Raw genomic sequence first — 14,175 nt, forward strand, 5'->3', positions numbered from 1 at the left:
AACCTGGGATACTCATTGAACAACATTCCGTTGCCATCGCCAAAGGAGTACAAGAAGAAACTTATCATCATCCATCTGATGATCCGTTGCTTGAACGGTGAAACACTGTGTAATGGAATTTGATCTCTGACGGTTTTTCCGCTTGTGGTTGATGAAGCACTGCTTCGCTTGCATTGAGCACTCTCCGCAGTTTGAGACCATTCCCTTGTTTGAATTAGCTCCTCTTATTGAGTTGAGCACTTTCGTCGAAATCTGCAACCATGGATGAACCGTCACGTATGAACCTGGGATACTCATTGAAGAACATTCCGTTGCCATCGCCAAAGGAGTACAAGAAGAAGTTTATCATCATCCATCTGATGATCCGTTGCTTGAACGGTGAAACACTGTGTAATGGAATTTGATCTCTGACGGTTTTTCCGCTTGTGTGTGATGAAGCTCTGCCTCGCTTGCATTGAGCACTCTCCGCAGTTTGAGACCATTCCATTGTGTGAATTAGCTCCTCTTATTGAGTTGAGCACTTTCGTCGAAATCTGCAACCATGGATGAACCGTCACGTATGAACCTAGCATACTCATTGAAGAACATTCCGTTGCCATCGCCAAAGGAGTACAAGAAGAAGATTATCATCATCCATCTGATGATCCGTTGCTTGAACGGTGAAACACTGTGTAATGGAATTTGATCTCTGACGGTTTTTCCGCTTGTGTGTGACGAAGCTCTGCCTCGCTTGCATTGAGCACTCTCCGCAGTTTGAGACCATTCCCTTGTGTGAATTAGCTCCTCTTATTGAGTTGAACACTTTCGTCGAAATCTGCAACCATGGAAGAACCGTCACGTATGAACCTGGGATACTCATTGAAGAACATTCCGTTGCCATCGCCAAAGGAGTACAGGAAGAAGCTTATCATCATCCGTCTGATGATCCGTTGCTTGAACGGTGAAACACTGTGTAATGGAATTTGATCTCTGACGGTTTTTCCGCTTGTGTGTGATGAAGTTCTGCCTCGCTTGCATTGAGCACTCTCCGCAGTTTTAGACCATTCCCTTGTGTGAATTAGCTCCTCTTATTGAGTTGAGCACTTTCGTCGAAATCTGCAACCATGGATGAACCGTCACGTATGAACCTGGGATACTCATTGAAGAACATTCCGTTGTCATCGCCAAAGGAGTACAAGAAGAAGCTTATCATCATCCATCTGATGATCCGTTGCTTGAACGATGAAACACTGTCTAATGGAATTTGATCTCTGATGGTTTTTCCGCTTGTGTGTGATGAAGCTCTGCCTCGCTTGCATTGAGCACTCTCCGCAGTTTGAGACCATTCCCTTGTGTGAATTCGCTCCTCTTATTGAGTCGAGCACTTTCGTCGAAATCTGCAACCATGGAAGAACCGTCACGTATGAACCAGGGATACTCATTGAAGAACATTCCGTTGCCATCGCCAGAGGAGTACAAGAAGAAGCTTATCATCATCCATCTGATGATCCGTTGCTTGAACGGTGAAACACTATGTTTTGGAATTTGATCTCTGACGGTTTTTCCGCTTGTGTGTGATGAAGCTCTGCCTCGCTTGCATTGAGCACTCTCCGCAGTTTGAGACCATTCCCTTGTGTGAATTAGCTCCTCTTATTGAGTTGAACACTTTCGTCGAAATCTGCAACCATGTAAGAACCGTCACGTATGAACCTGGGATACTCATTGAAGAACATTCCGTTGCCATCGCCAAAGGAGTACAGGAAGAAGCTTATCATCATCCGTCTGATGATCCGTTGCTTGAACGGTGAAACACTGTGTAATGGAATTTGATCTCTGACGGTTTTTCCGCTTGTGTGTGATGAAGTTCTGCCTCGCTTGCATTGAGCACTCTCCGCAGTTTTAGACCATTCCCTTGTGTGAATTAGCTCCTCTTATTGAGTTGAGCACTTTCGTCTAAATCTGCAACCATGGATGAACCGTCACGTATGAACCTGGGATACTCATTGAAGAACATTCCGTTGTCATCGCCAAAGGAGTACAAGAAGAAGCTTATCATCATCCATCTGATGATCCGTTGCTTGAACGATGAAACACTGTCTAATGGAATTTGATCTCTGATGGTTTTTCCGCTTGTGTGTGATGAAGCTCTGCCTCGCTTGCATTGAGCACTCTCCGCAGTTTGAGACCATTCCCTTGTGTGAATTCGCTCCTCTTATTGAGTCGAGCACTTTCGTCGAAATCTGCAACCATGGAAGAACCGTCACGTATGAACCAGGGATACTCATTGAAGAACATTCCGTTGCCATCGCCAGAGGAGTACAAGAAGAAGCTTATCATCATCCATCTGATGATCCGTTGCTTGAACGGTGAAACACTATGTTATCGAATTTGATCTCTGACGGTTTTTCCGCTTGTGTGTGATGAAGCTCTGCCTCGCTTGCATTGAGCACTCTCCGCAGTTTGAGACCATTCCCTTGTGTGAATTAGCTCCTCTTATTGAGTTGAGCACTTTCGTCGAAATCTGCAACCATGGATGAACCGTCACGTATGAACCTGGGATACTCATTGAAGAACATTCCGTTGCCATCGCCAAAGGAGTACAAGAAGAAGCTTATCATCATCCATCTGATGATCCGTTGCTTGAACGGTGAAACACTGTGTAATGGAATTTGATCTCTAACGGTTTTTCCGCTTGTGTGTGATGAAGCTCTGCCTCGCTTGCATTGAGCACTCTCCGCATTTTGAGACCATTCCCTTGTGTGTAATTATGATGATTATAAGTTCGAATACAAGTTTCAATCGTTAGTTCAATTATTGAGTCTGGCGTTGAAGCCACCAGCCCTTGTTCATCTCTACCCGGACTATACACATTCTGGTTTACTTGATCCACTTATAAAGAAGATTATCCTGTAGCCTAAAGAGGGTAATGTGGATTTACCACAACTATCCCGAATATGATAAGATTTGTACACCTATCAACCCAGAGAAGTCAATGGCTGGAAGAAAGTACTGCATTGAGGAAATAACTGATCAACCGATTATTGCTGATTTGACCTACAATCTTACAAGGAATCATTCCGTGCCCACGGTCCTGATAATGGGAAGCCTATGCACATTTTTACTTCTCACCAAGTAACCTGGGCCTTTGACAACCTCGATCACAATACTCTCCAAGTTAATAATGGTTATGATGATGACATGTTCGAATACAAGTTTCAATCGGTGGTACAATTATGGAGCCTGGCGTTTAAGCCACCCGCCCCTGTTCGTCTTGACTCGAGCTGTACACTTTCTGGTCTACTTAAATAGGAGATTAGCTCCTCTTATTGAGTTGAGCACTTTCGTCGAAATCTGCAACCATGGATGAACCGTCACGTATGAACCTAGCATACTCATTGAAGAACATTCCGTTGCCATGGCCAAAGGAGAACAAGAAGAAGATTATCATCATCCATCTGATGATCCCATGCTTGAACGGTGAAACACTGTGTAATGGAATTTGATCTCTGACGGTTTTTCCGCTTCGTCACACAAGGGAATGGTCTCAAAATGCGGAGAGTGCTCAATGCAGATGGATGATTTTAAGTTCGAATACAAGTTTCAATCGGTAGTTCAATTATTGAGTCTGGCGTTGAAGCCACCAGCCCTTGTTCATCTCGACCCGGACTATACACATTCTGGTTTACTTGATCCACTTATAAAGAAGATTATCCTGTAGCCTAAAGAGGGTAATGTGGATTTACCACAACTATCCCGAATATGATAAGATTTGTACACCTATCAACCCAGAGAAGTCAATGGCTGGAAGAAAGTACTGCATTGAGGAAATAACTGATCAACCGATTATTGCTGATTTGACCTACAATCTTACAAGGAATCATTCCGTGCCCACGGTCCTGATAATGGGAAGCCTATGCACATTTTTACTTCTCACCAAGTAACCTGGGCCTTTGACAACCTCGATCACAATACTCTCCAAGTTAATAATAGTTATGATGATGACATGTTCGAATACAAGTTTCAATCGGCGGTACAATTATGGAGCCTGGCATTTAAGCCACCCGCCCCTGTTCGTCTTGACTCGAGCTGTACACTTTCTGGTCTACTTAAATAGGAGATTAGACTGTACCCTGAAAGGGGTTATGTGGATTTGCCGGACCTATCCCGAATATGATAAGTTTGTGCACCTATCAACCGAGAAAAGTCAATGGCTTGGAGAAAATACTGCATTGAGGATACAACTGATTTGCTGTTCGAGATTTGTGCCTCGGTTGAACAGTATCAAGAAGCAATAATCAATGTTGTGGAAAACGATATGTCAATGCTGGATGGATGCTTGCCCTATGTGAATTGATCCCGGAGGCTAGCGGCACTTGCAAAAGGTCTTCACATCTTGGTAAAGGCTAACACAAGAATATGTTCATTCTTGGGACTAGATGATTCATTTTCTCTTGCAGACCATAATATATTATTGCTGATTGGACCTACAATCTTTATGTATTTTAGATAACGCTGCATGATTTGGATTTCGATACCATCTTCGATCCTTTCAACCAAGTGCTTCTTACCCATGGATGGATCAGGAAGGTTGCAAAGCACGCAAGCACTCATTCTGTGCCCACCTTCATGATAATGGAAAGCCTATGCACATCTCAGATGGACGATTACTTCTCAGCAAGTCACCTGGGCGTGTGACAACCTCGATCACAATTATCTCCAAGATCATTACAATTATGATGATGATATGTCCGAATGCAAGTTTCCATCGGTGGTACAATTATTGAGCCTGGCGGTGAAGCCACCCACCCCTAATCGTCTTGACTCGAGCTCTACACATTCTGGTTTACTTGATACACTTATATAGAAGATAAGCCTGTACCCTGAAGAGGGGTATGTGGATTTACCTGACCTTTTCCAAATATGATAAGATTTGTGCACCTATCACCCCAGAGAAGTCAATGGCTGGGAGAAAGTACTGCTTTGAGGATATAACTGATTTGCTGTTCGAGATTTGTGGCTCGGTTGAACAGTATCAAGAAGCAATTATCAATGTTGTGGAAAACGATATTTCAAAGCTGTAGGGATGCTTGCCCTATGTGAACCGATCCCGGAGGCTAGCGCCGCTCGTAAAAGGTCTTCACATCTTGGTCAAGGGTGACAAAAGAACATGTTCATTTTTGGGAAAAGAAGAGTCATTTCCTCCGGAAGACCATTATAATTATTATTGCTGATTGGTACTACAATCTTGATGCACTTTCGATAACGCTGCCTGATTTTGGATTTGGAAACCATCTTCGATCATTTCAACCAAGTGTTTCTTAAGCATGGATGGATCAGGAAGGTTACTGGACCTATCCCGAATATGATAAGATTTGTACACTTATCAACCCAAGCTCGCAAGCAATCATTCTGTGCCCACCCTACTGATAATGGAAAGCCTGTGCACATCTCAGATGGACGATTACTTCTCAACAAGTAACCTGGATATGTATCAGCCTCGATCCCAATTATCTCCAAATTAATTATAATTATGATGATGATATGTTCGAATACAAGTATCAATCGGTGGTACAATTATTGAGCCTGGCGTTTAAGCCACCCGACCCTGTTCGTTTTGACTCGAGCTGTACACTTTCTGGTCTACTTGGTACACTTATAAAGAAGATAAGCCTGTACCCTGAAGAGGAGTATGTGGATTTGCCAGACCTATCCCGAATATGATAAGATTTGTGCACCTAACAACCGAGAAAAGTCAATGGCTTGGAGAAAATACTGCATTGAGGATATAACTGATTTGCTGTTCGAGATTTGTGGCTCGGTTGAACAGTATCAAGAAGCAATAATCAATGTTGTGGAAAACGATAGTCAAAGCTGGATGGATGCTTGCCCTATGTGAATCGATCCCGGAGGCTAGCGACGTTTGCAAAGGGTCTTCACATCTTGGTCAAGTGTGAGACAAGAATAATGTTCATTCTTGGGACTAGATGGCTCATTTGCCCATGCAGACCATATTACTGATTGGCCATACAATCGTTGTGGTTTCGATCACGCTGCATGATTCGGATTTCGACACCATCTTCGATCCGTTCGACCAAGTGCTTCTTACCCATGGATGGATCAGGGAGGTTACCGGACTTATCCCGAATATGATAAGATTTGTGCACCTATCAACCCAGAGAAGTCAATGGCTCGGAGAAAGTACTGCATGGAGGATATAACTGATTTGCTGTTCGAGATTTGTGGCTCGGTTGAACAGTATCAAGAAGCATTTATCAATTTTGTGAAAAAAACAATAATCAAAGCTGAAAGCATGCTTGCGCTATGTGAACCAATCCTGGAGGCTAGCTGGTCTTGTAAAAGGGTCTTCACATCTTGGTCAATGGTGAGACAAGAATTATGTTCATTCTTGGGACTAGAATGCTCATTTTCCCTTGCAGACCATATTACTGATTATAAATACAATCCTTGTGGTTTCTATTACGCTGCATGATTTGGATTTCGACACCATCTTCGATCCGTTCGACCAAGTGCGTCTTACGCATGGATGGATCAGGAAGGTTACCGAACCTATCCCGAATATGATAAGATTTGTACACTGATCAACCCAGATAAGTCAATGGCTTGGAGAAAGTACTGCATTGAGGATATAAGTGATTTGCTGTTCGAGATTTGTAGCTCGGTTGAACAGGATCAAGGTACAATTGTAATGTTTGAAGCAACCCGCCCCTGTTCGTCTTGACCCGAGCTGTACACATTCTGGTTTACTTGGTGCACTTAAAAAGGAGATAAGCTTGTACCCTGAAGAGTTTTATGTGGATTTAACGTACCTATCCCGAATACGATTAGATTTGTGCACCTATCAACCCAGAGAAGTCAATGGATTAGCGAAAGTACTGCATTGAGGATATAACTGATTTGCTGTTCGAGATTTGTGGCTCGCTTGAACAGTATGAAGAAGCAATTATCAATGTTGTGGAAAACGATATTTCAAAGCTGGAGGGATGCTTGCCCTACGTGAACCGATCCCGGAGGCTAGCGGCGCTTGCAAAAGGTCTTCACATCTTGGTAAAGGATAACACAAGAATATGTTCATTCTTGGAACTAGATGATTCATTTTCTCTTGCAGACCATATATTATTGCTGATTGGACCTACAATCTTTATGTATTTTAGATTACACCGCATGATTTGTATTTCGACACCATCTTGGATCCTTTAGACCAAGTGCTCCTTACCCATGGATGGATCAGGAAGGTTACCGGACCTATCCCGAATATGATAAGATTTGTACACTTATCACCCCAGAGAAGTCAATGGCTGGGAAAAAGTACTGCATTGAGGATATAACTGATTTGCTGTTCGAAATTTTTTGGCTCGGTTGAACAGTATCAAGAAGCAATTATCAATGTTGTGGAAAACGATATGTCAAAGCTGAACGGATGCTTGCCCTACGTGAACCGATCCCGGAGGCTAGCGGCGCTTGCAAAAGGTCTTCACATCTTCGTAAAGGATAACGCAAGAATATGTTCATTCTTGGGACTAGATCATTCATTTTCTCTTGCAGACTATATATTATTGCTGATTGGACGTACAATCTTTCTGTATTTTAGATTACGCCGCATGATATGGATTTCGACACCATCTTCGATGCTTTCGCCCAAGTGCTTATTACCCATGGACGGATCAGGAAGGTTACCGGACCTATCCCGAATATGATAAGATTTGTACACTTATCAACCAAGAGAAGTCAATGGCCGGGAGAAAGTAGTGCATTGAGGATATAACCGATTTTCTGTTCGAGATTTGTGGCTCGGTTGAACAGTATCAAGAAGCAACTATCAATGTTGTGGAAAACGATATGTCAAAGCTGGACGGACGCTTGCCCTATGTGAACCAATCCCGGAGGCTAGCGGCGATTGAAAAAGGTCTTCACATCTTGGTAAAGGATAACGCAAGAATATGTTCATTCTTGGGACTAGAACCGGACCTATCCCGAATATGATAAGATTTGTGCACCTATCAACCCAGAGAAGTCAATGGCTCGGAGAAAGTACTGCATGGAGGATATAACTGATTTGCTGTTCGATATTTGTGGCTCGGTTGAACAGTATCAAGAAGCATTTATCAATAATGTGAAAACAATAATCAAAGCTGAAGGCATGCTTGCACTATGAGAACCGATCCTGGAGGCTAACTGCGCTTGCAAAGGGTCTTCACATCTTGGTCAATGGTGAGACAAGAATATGTTCATTCTTGGGACTAGATGGCTTATTTGACCTTGCTGATAATTATTACTGATTGGACATACAATTGTTGTGGTTTCGATTACGCTGCATGACTGGGATTTCGACACCATCTTTGATCCGTTCGACCAAGTGCGTCTTGCCCGTGGATGGATCAGGACCTATCCCGAATACGATAAGATTCGTACACTTATCAACCGAGAAAAGTCAATGGCTTGGAGAAATTACTGCATTGAGGATATAACTGATTTGCTGTTCGAGATATTTAGCTCGGTTGAACTGGATCAAGATACAATTATAATTTTGTGGGAAAACAATAATTATGTCGAAGCTGGAGGCATGCTTGGCCTATGTGAAACGATCCCGGAGGCAAGCGGCGCTTGCAAAGGGTCTTCACATCTTCGTCAAGTGTAAGACAAGAATATGATCATTCTTGGGACTAGATGGCTCATTTGCCCTTGAAGACCATATTACTTAGTGCACATACATGTACAATCCTTGTGGTTTCGATTACGCTGCATGAATTGGATTTCGATACCAAATTCGATCCTTTCGACCAAGTGCTTCTTACCCAGGGATGGATCAGGAAGGTTGCAAAACTCGCAAGCAATCATTCCGTGCCCACCCTACTGATAATGGGAAGCCTAAGGACATCTCAGATGGACGATTACTTCTCAACAAGTATCCTGGGCGTGTGACAGCCCCGATCACAATTATCTCCAAGATAATTCTAATTAAGATGATGATATGTTCGAATACAAGTTTCAATCGTTGGTACGATTATTGAGCCCGGCGTTGAAGCCACCCGCCCCTGTTCGTCTTGACTCGAGCTGTACACATTCTGGTTTAATTGATCCACTTAAAAAGGAGATAAGCTTGTACCCTGAAGAGGGTAATGTGAATTTACCGGACCTATCCCGCAGTATGATCCGGAGAAGATGTACACCTATCAACCTAGAAAAGTCAATGGCTTGGAGAAAGTACTGCATTGAGGATATAACTGGTTTGCTGTTCGAGATTTGTGGCTCGGTTGAACAGTATCAAGAAGCATTTATCAATTTTGTGGAAAACAATATGTCAAAGCTGGAGTCATGCTTGCCCTATGTGAACCGATCCCGACGATTACTTAAGAGCTAATGTAGTATCCCTCCCTGGCTAATACGGAAGCAATTCGGAACGACCTTATGTATATTAATTTAAGTGTATCTCCGCATATAATAAGTGTACGGCGTCTGCTGCATAAAAGCAGCTAAGCTTTTTCTGTTTTAATTAGATTAGATTAGATAGCCACGAAAGATAACTCGAAGAAGTAGTCAACCTCTAGGTGAGCACCGGAGAGATCTTGAATCGTATTTTTTTGCCGCTTCTTCTTTCACTAATAATTATATCTCAGGTGTGTACCTGAAAGAAGTAGAATAAAACTAATTCTTGTTGATTTCACCGCGCCTCCCACTCGGCTACCCCTTACATTGGTGGCAGCCGTGGGATTCGAACCCACACCTCCGGAGAGACTGGAGCCCGCTACAAATTGTTGGCAGCGGTGGGATTCGAACCCACGCCTCCGGAGAGACTGGAGACCACGAGGATGTAATGAGGCGTTTACCGCAGTCCAGACGCCGCAGCCGTCACGAACAATACCTCGGTTTGAGAACCTTGGGTAAATTTATTTTCATACAATACGATACAATACAATGATACCCTAATGTCCTTACCTTGATAGTGTGCTTGTGCTTAACTGTTACTGACGGCCGAATGCATGGTTGCCTGTGGAGCACATTACATAACTTCACAGTCTCTTATAATACGCATGCTGTCGGACATCAAAAGATGCTGCAGATTTAGTTTTTCTGCACTTTATCAGCAGTTACTACTGGTCTTCAGCAACTTGGGTCGCCTGTAATACGCCTGTTGTCCATGCTTTCGTAATGCTCACATAATGCTCGGGATATCACTCGCTACTGATCTTCGGAAACTTGGCCTGATGGTAACTCACAACAAAAGTGGGACTGTTACAATGTTCTTCGTTCCCAAGCGCTTAAATGGTCGTCGTTTTCTCCCACAATTTCATCGTACTGTTGTACGACATGCTATACGACATCCTTATACCGTACAACACCGTATTGATGCATGACGCCTTCTTCTCTGGTGCTGGTGTAATCTAGTGACTTCGTACATGCGTTATAACAAGAGTAATAATTATTAAGAATAATAATACCACAGCACGCATAATAATATAATTATGTGGGTAATTATTCGTTCCACTTCTGTCCTACTGTAAAATCGGAAAGTCTAACTTTTTTGTAATTTTGGCATGAGTGCAGAAAGTATAACGATGGGTACCTGGCCACCCATCTGTATGCGCATCTTTATACAGACATCTAGCCATAACGTATTTTTCAAATAACGAAAAAGAATTGGTCGTTAAAACGTTAGACTTTGTGACTCGTTAGACTTTCCGGTTTAACAGCATCTCCTATGATCAAATTCAATATTCAAGATAATTATTAATATGGTGCACAGATAACCTGTGACGCCAGATCATTGATTGTCGGCCAGATTTCTCCTCGAAGGCTTGTCCAGAGCGATAGTCCTCACATTCTCGATTGCGGGCTTAAAGTCGATGTTCCTTCTCTGTAATAATAACAAGAGTACTCTTGGTTATATTAATAGACCAATTCATTTGTCTCCGTTCGTGAAAAGAGCAACGCATGCAAGTAACAGTTAGCTCGTGTTCAGTGCATGGTATATATTTAGTTGGTATGTGGCAGGTCATGGGACAGAGAGACTTTTGCTCCCCGAGCTTGGTATGTTGTTGTTCTGCTTTATTTAGAGTGGAGGTCCCATATATATTATGTAAATACTTGGTCCGCCCAGTTAAAATTGGCGCTTATCTTCACACTTGTCTCAGGAAAGAAATACGAACATTTGGAGCAAGCCACGACCACAAAGCACTATTATACATGATTATTTACATGTCAGTAAGCAACTCAGTCGAAAATTCAAGCAAGTTACACATCCTCCTCGCCACTATCGTCGCTGGAGGAAGAGCTCAAAACGTACGATCCGGACAGCTGCTGAACGGGTCGTTTCATAGCTTGTTCCACTTCTCCTCGTCTCGAATCACGCTCAAAGGCAGTGCGTGCCTGTCACCTTCCCATCAGAAGCTGAGTGAGACTGCCCGCATGTTGACCGTAAGTGTTATCCCCGTTCGTCGCAATAATGCGTCTTTGTTTGAGACAAAAAGGCAACGCCATAATCAGTGTCCTTTTTTCAAATCGCCTCTTGTGCTTGTCTTTATTGCTGATCAGCACCCGTACCCACGCGAGCCGCTGGTGCTAGAAGATCTTCATGCAGCGCATGTGATAGCTTCCGCTTGATGTAGAAAACACTGTGCGTGCTGCACCTACAACGCCGTGCACCAGGCTTTTCGGCTAGTTTCCTGAAAGTCCTTTGCACGAGTGTTTCTCTCAGGACTTGGCGTTTTCTTTGATTAGCTCCTTTGCCCTGTCCTCTGTGAGCTTCAAAGTGTGTCCGCCGGATTGGTCTCACTTACTGGACAAATCGACACGAGCTGCAGTGTCTTCGTCAGCGATTTGCTGGCGATAGCACTTCACTAGGTGCTGTACTGTGCTCGCGAAGCGCTTTTTCAGCTTTTCTATACCTCCCCGGGGTAAACAATCCTTGCCATCAGACAGCTGGAAGTAGGCAGAAACTGTATTCTCCATCGCTCTAAAATGCGAACATCCTGACCCATTTTACGGACTCGAGCGGAGGTTGCAGTGTTTTCTTGCGCTGACGGAAGTGTTCGTCGGCGGCAGCTCCGTCAAAAAGACTCAAACGAACCGATCGCAACTTCTGTGATGGTTTGTGCTGCCATGTCGTCGAATGCAATGGTCAATGGTTATGTTCGGATGGTGAATCGGTGGTTCCATGCCGTGTGGCACAGGCAGAACACCAAAAAAACAAGTGAGAAGATAAGCGCCAATTTTAACTTGGCGGACCAAGTAGTGTTTTACGTGGACCATGACGGCTCGCTTTGAATTACAGAACGGCTGCTCCGATGCAAAATCTAAAACCAGAAAAATAATAATGCCTACAATTCCCAACCATACCACAACGAACTGATGGGCTACATCATTGCATTGCAAACAGTTTCCATCTGTTCGAACAACATTCATGATGAGCTAGGCAAAAAAGCAGAGCGCAGGGCCCTGAGCGAAAGAAATAAACTTTCTCTTTGCATTCGAGGGTAACACGACACAGTCTACAACATTGATGACCTTAGACAAAAAAGCATAGGGATGTTATAAATATTTCATTTCTCCTATTTTTCAAGACCAAGTATTCGAACCCGCACTATGGCCCTTCGCTGCATGCATTCCCCCGATACTCTTAGCATACATACTCGTAAACGCAGCCTGCGTTTACACGGAGACGAAGCGAAACGAAGCGAAACGGAATGAAAACGGGCTGGCCTCGAATTGTTTTCAAACCGCTTACACGAGAACAGAAATCGTTTTCAACCGTTTACACAAAAAAGGAAAGCGGGCGACCCGGCTGGAGTTAGCACCTCCTGGCTAGGCGCAAGGGCTGGAAGTAACATGTTAGTTGGAGTTGGTACGTGCTGGTGGTCGCAAAGGTTGAGTATTTCCCGCGAAATATAGTCCCGCGCGGAATGGTTTCCATGACCGCGCTCCGTTTCCAATAGGCATTGGCGGATAATGCTCGAAAAGGTGGCAGATTCTGCCCGAAAAGCTGTGAAATTGGCAGAACCATACAAACCTTAGTGCGGGCAATTCCTCGAATTCTGCTCCATTTCTTTATCCACATACCAAACATACATGAAGCTTACCACAAAAAGTACCGAATTCTGCCAATTTTGCTGCGGCATTATCCGCAAAGGCCTAGTTTCCAATCGTTTTCACTGTTTTCACCGTTTACACGAGAACGCAAACGTTTTGAAAACGTTTCAAAACACTTTGAAGTACGTTTCCATTTTTGTTCCGTTTAGGTATCATTTTCGGGCGTTGTCACGATAGTAGTAATGGGCCATTCACAATATGCCCAAAACGTGGCGTACGTGACTTTTTCGTCCGGATAGCCATGACAACATGGAACGTGGTGGGAAAATCGTACCCCTGAGACGAAAACGTAGACGACGTGTCAAGACTCTGAGTTTTATTCTGTCGTTCCTGGCAGTTTGTGTGGAAAAGAAGCTGTAAACGCAGTTGTACGAGCAGCGTGTACGGACCTGTGTATGTACGTACATGTATGTTTTTATTTTAAATTCGCAAGCACACACGGGCTACAAACCCAATTACATGGAAGCGAATGTGATAATGAGGTTTTTTTTAGTATTGACACAGCCCTACTTAAGAAGAACGGTGGAGGAAGGAGGAGGACGGTAGCAAAGCAAAAGGGAGGACAATTCAGGAGCAAAAATTAACAATTGCACAAATATGCGAGTACCTGAGACCGAGGGTACCTGTGGAGCGATAAAATGCTAAAGCAAACAGAAGAAAGGAAATCACAAGCCAATAGACGCTAAATTGCGCTTGGGTTTTAATAAAGGGGGAAAACTGGAGCTCAAGAAAATTATATCACACAAAGTCATAATAAGAATTTAACTGGATGAAGAGTAGCATAAGCAAACATTTCCTGACAACGAGAAGGACTTTAGCTACAGCCACGGCAGTAGCTGCTGTAGCAGCAGCAGCAGCAGCAGAAACACCAACGACAACAACAACAGCAACAGCGCCGTGCAGACTACTCCAAGGAGTACGGGATTGCGAACATAGAAGGGAGTTTGCAGCCTGCCATCGTGAAGGGCAGTGCGGCTACGGCGAATTCACTGGGACGGGTGAGTAGGCGAACTTCGCTGGGGAGGGTGTTCCAGAGGACGGCACCACCATGCGATGGACGGGATGTCACTGCTGCTAACCGAGCTAGCGTGA

Source organism: Sycon ciliatum, chromosome 9 (genome assembly GCF_964019385.1).
Source record: "Sycon ciliatum chromosome 9, ocSycCili1.1, whole genome shotgun sequence".
Classification (NCBI taxonomy): Eukaryota; Metazoa; Porifera; class Calcarea; order Leucosolenida; family Sycettidae; genus Sycon; species Sycon ciliatum.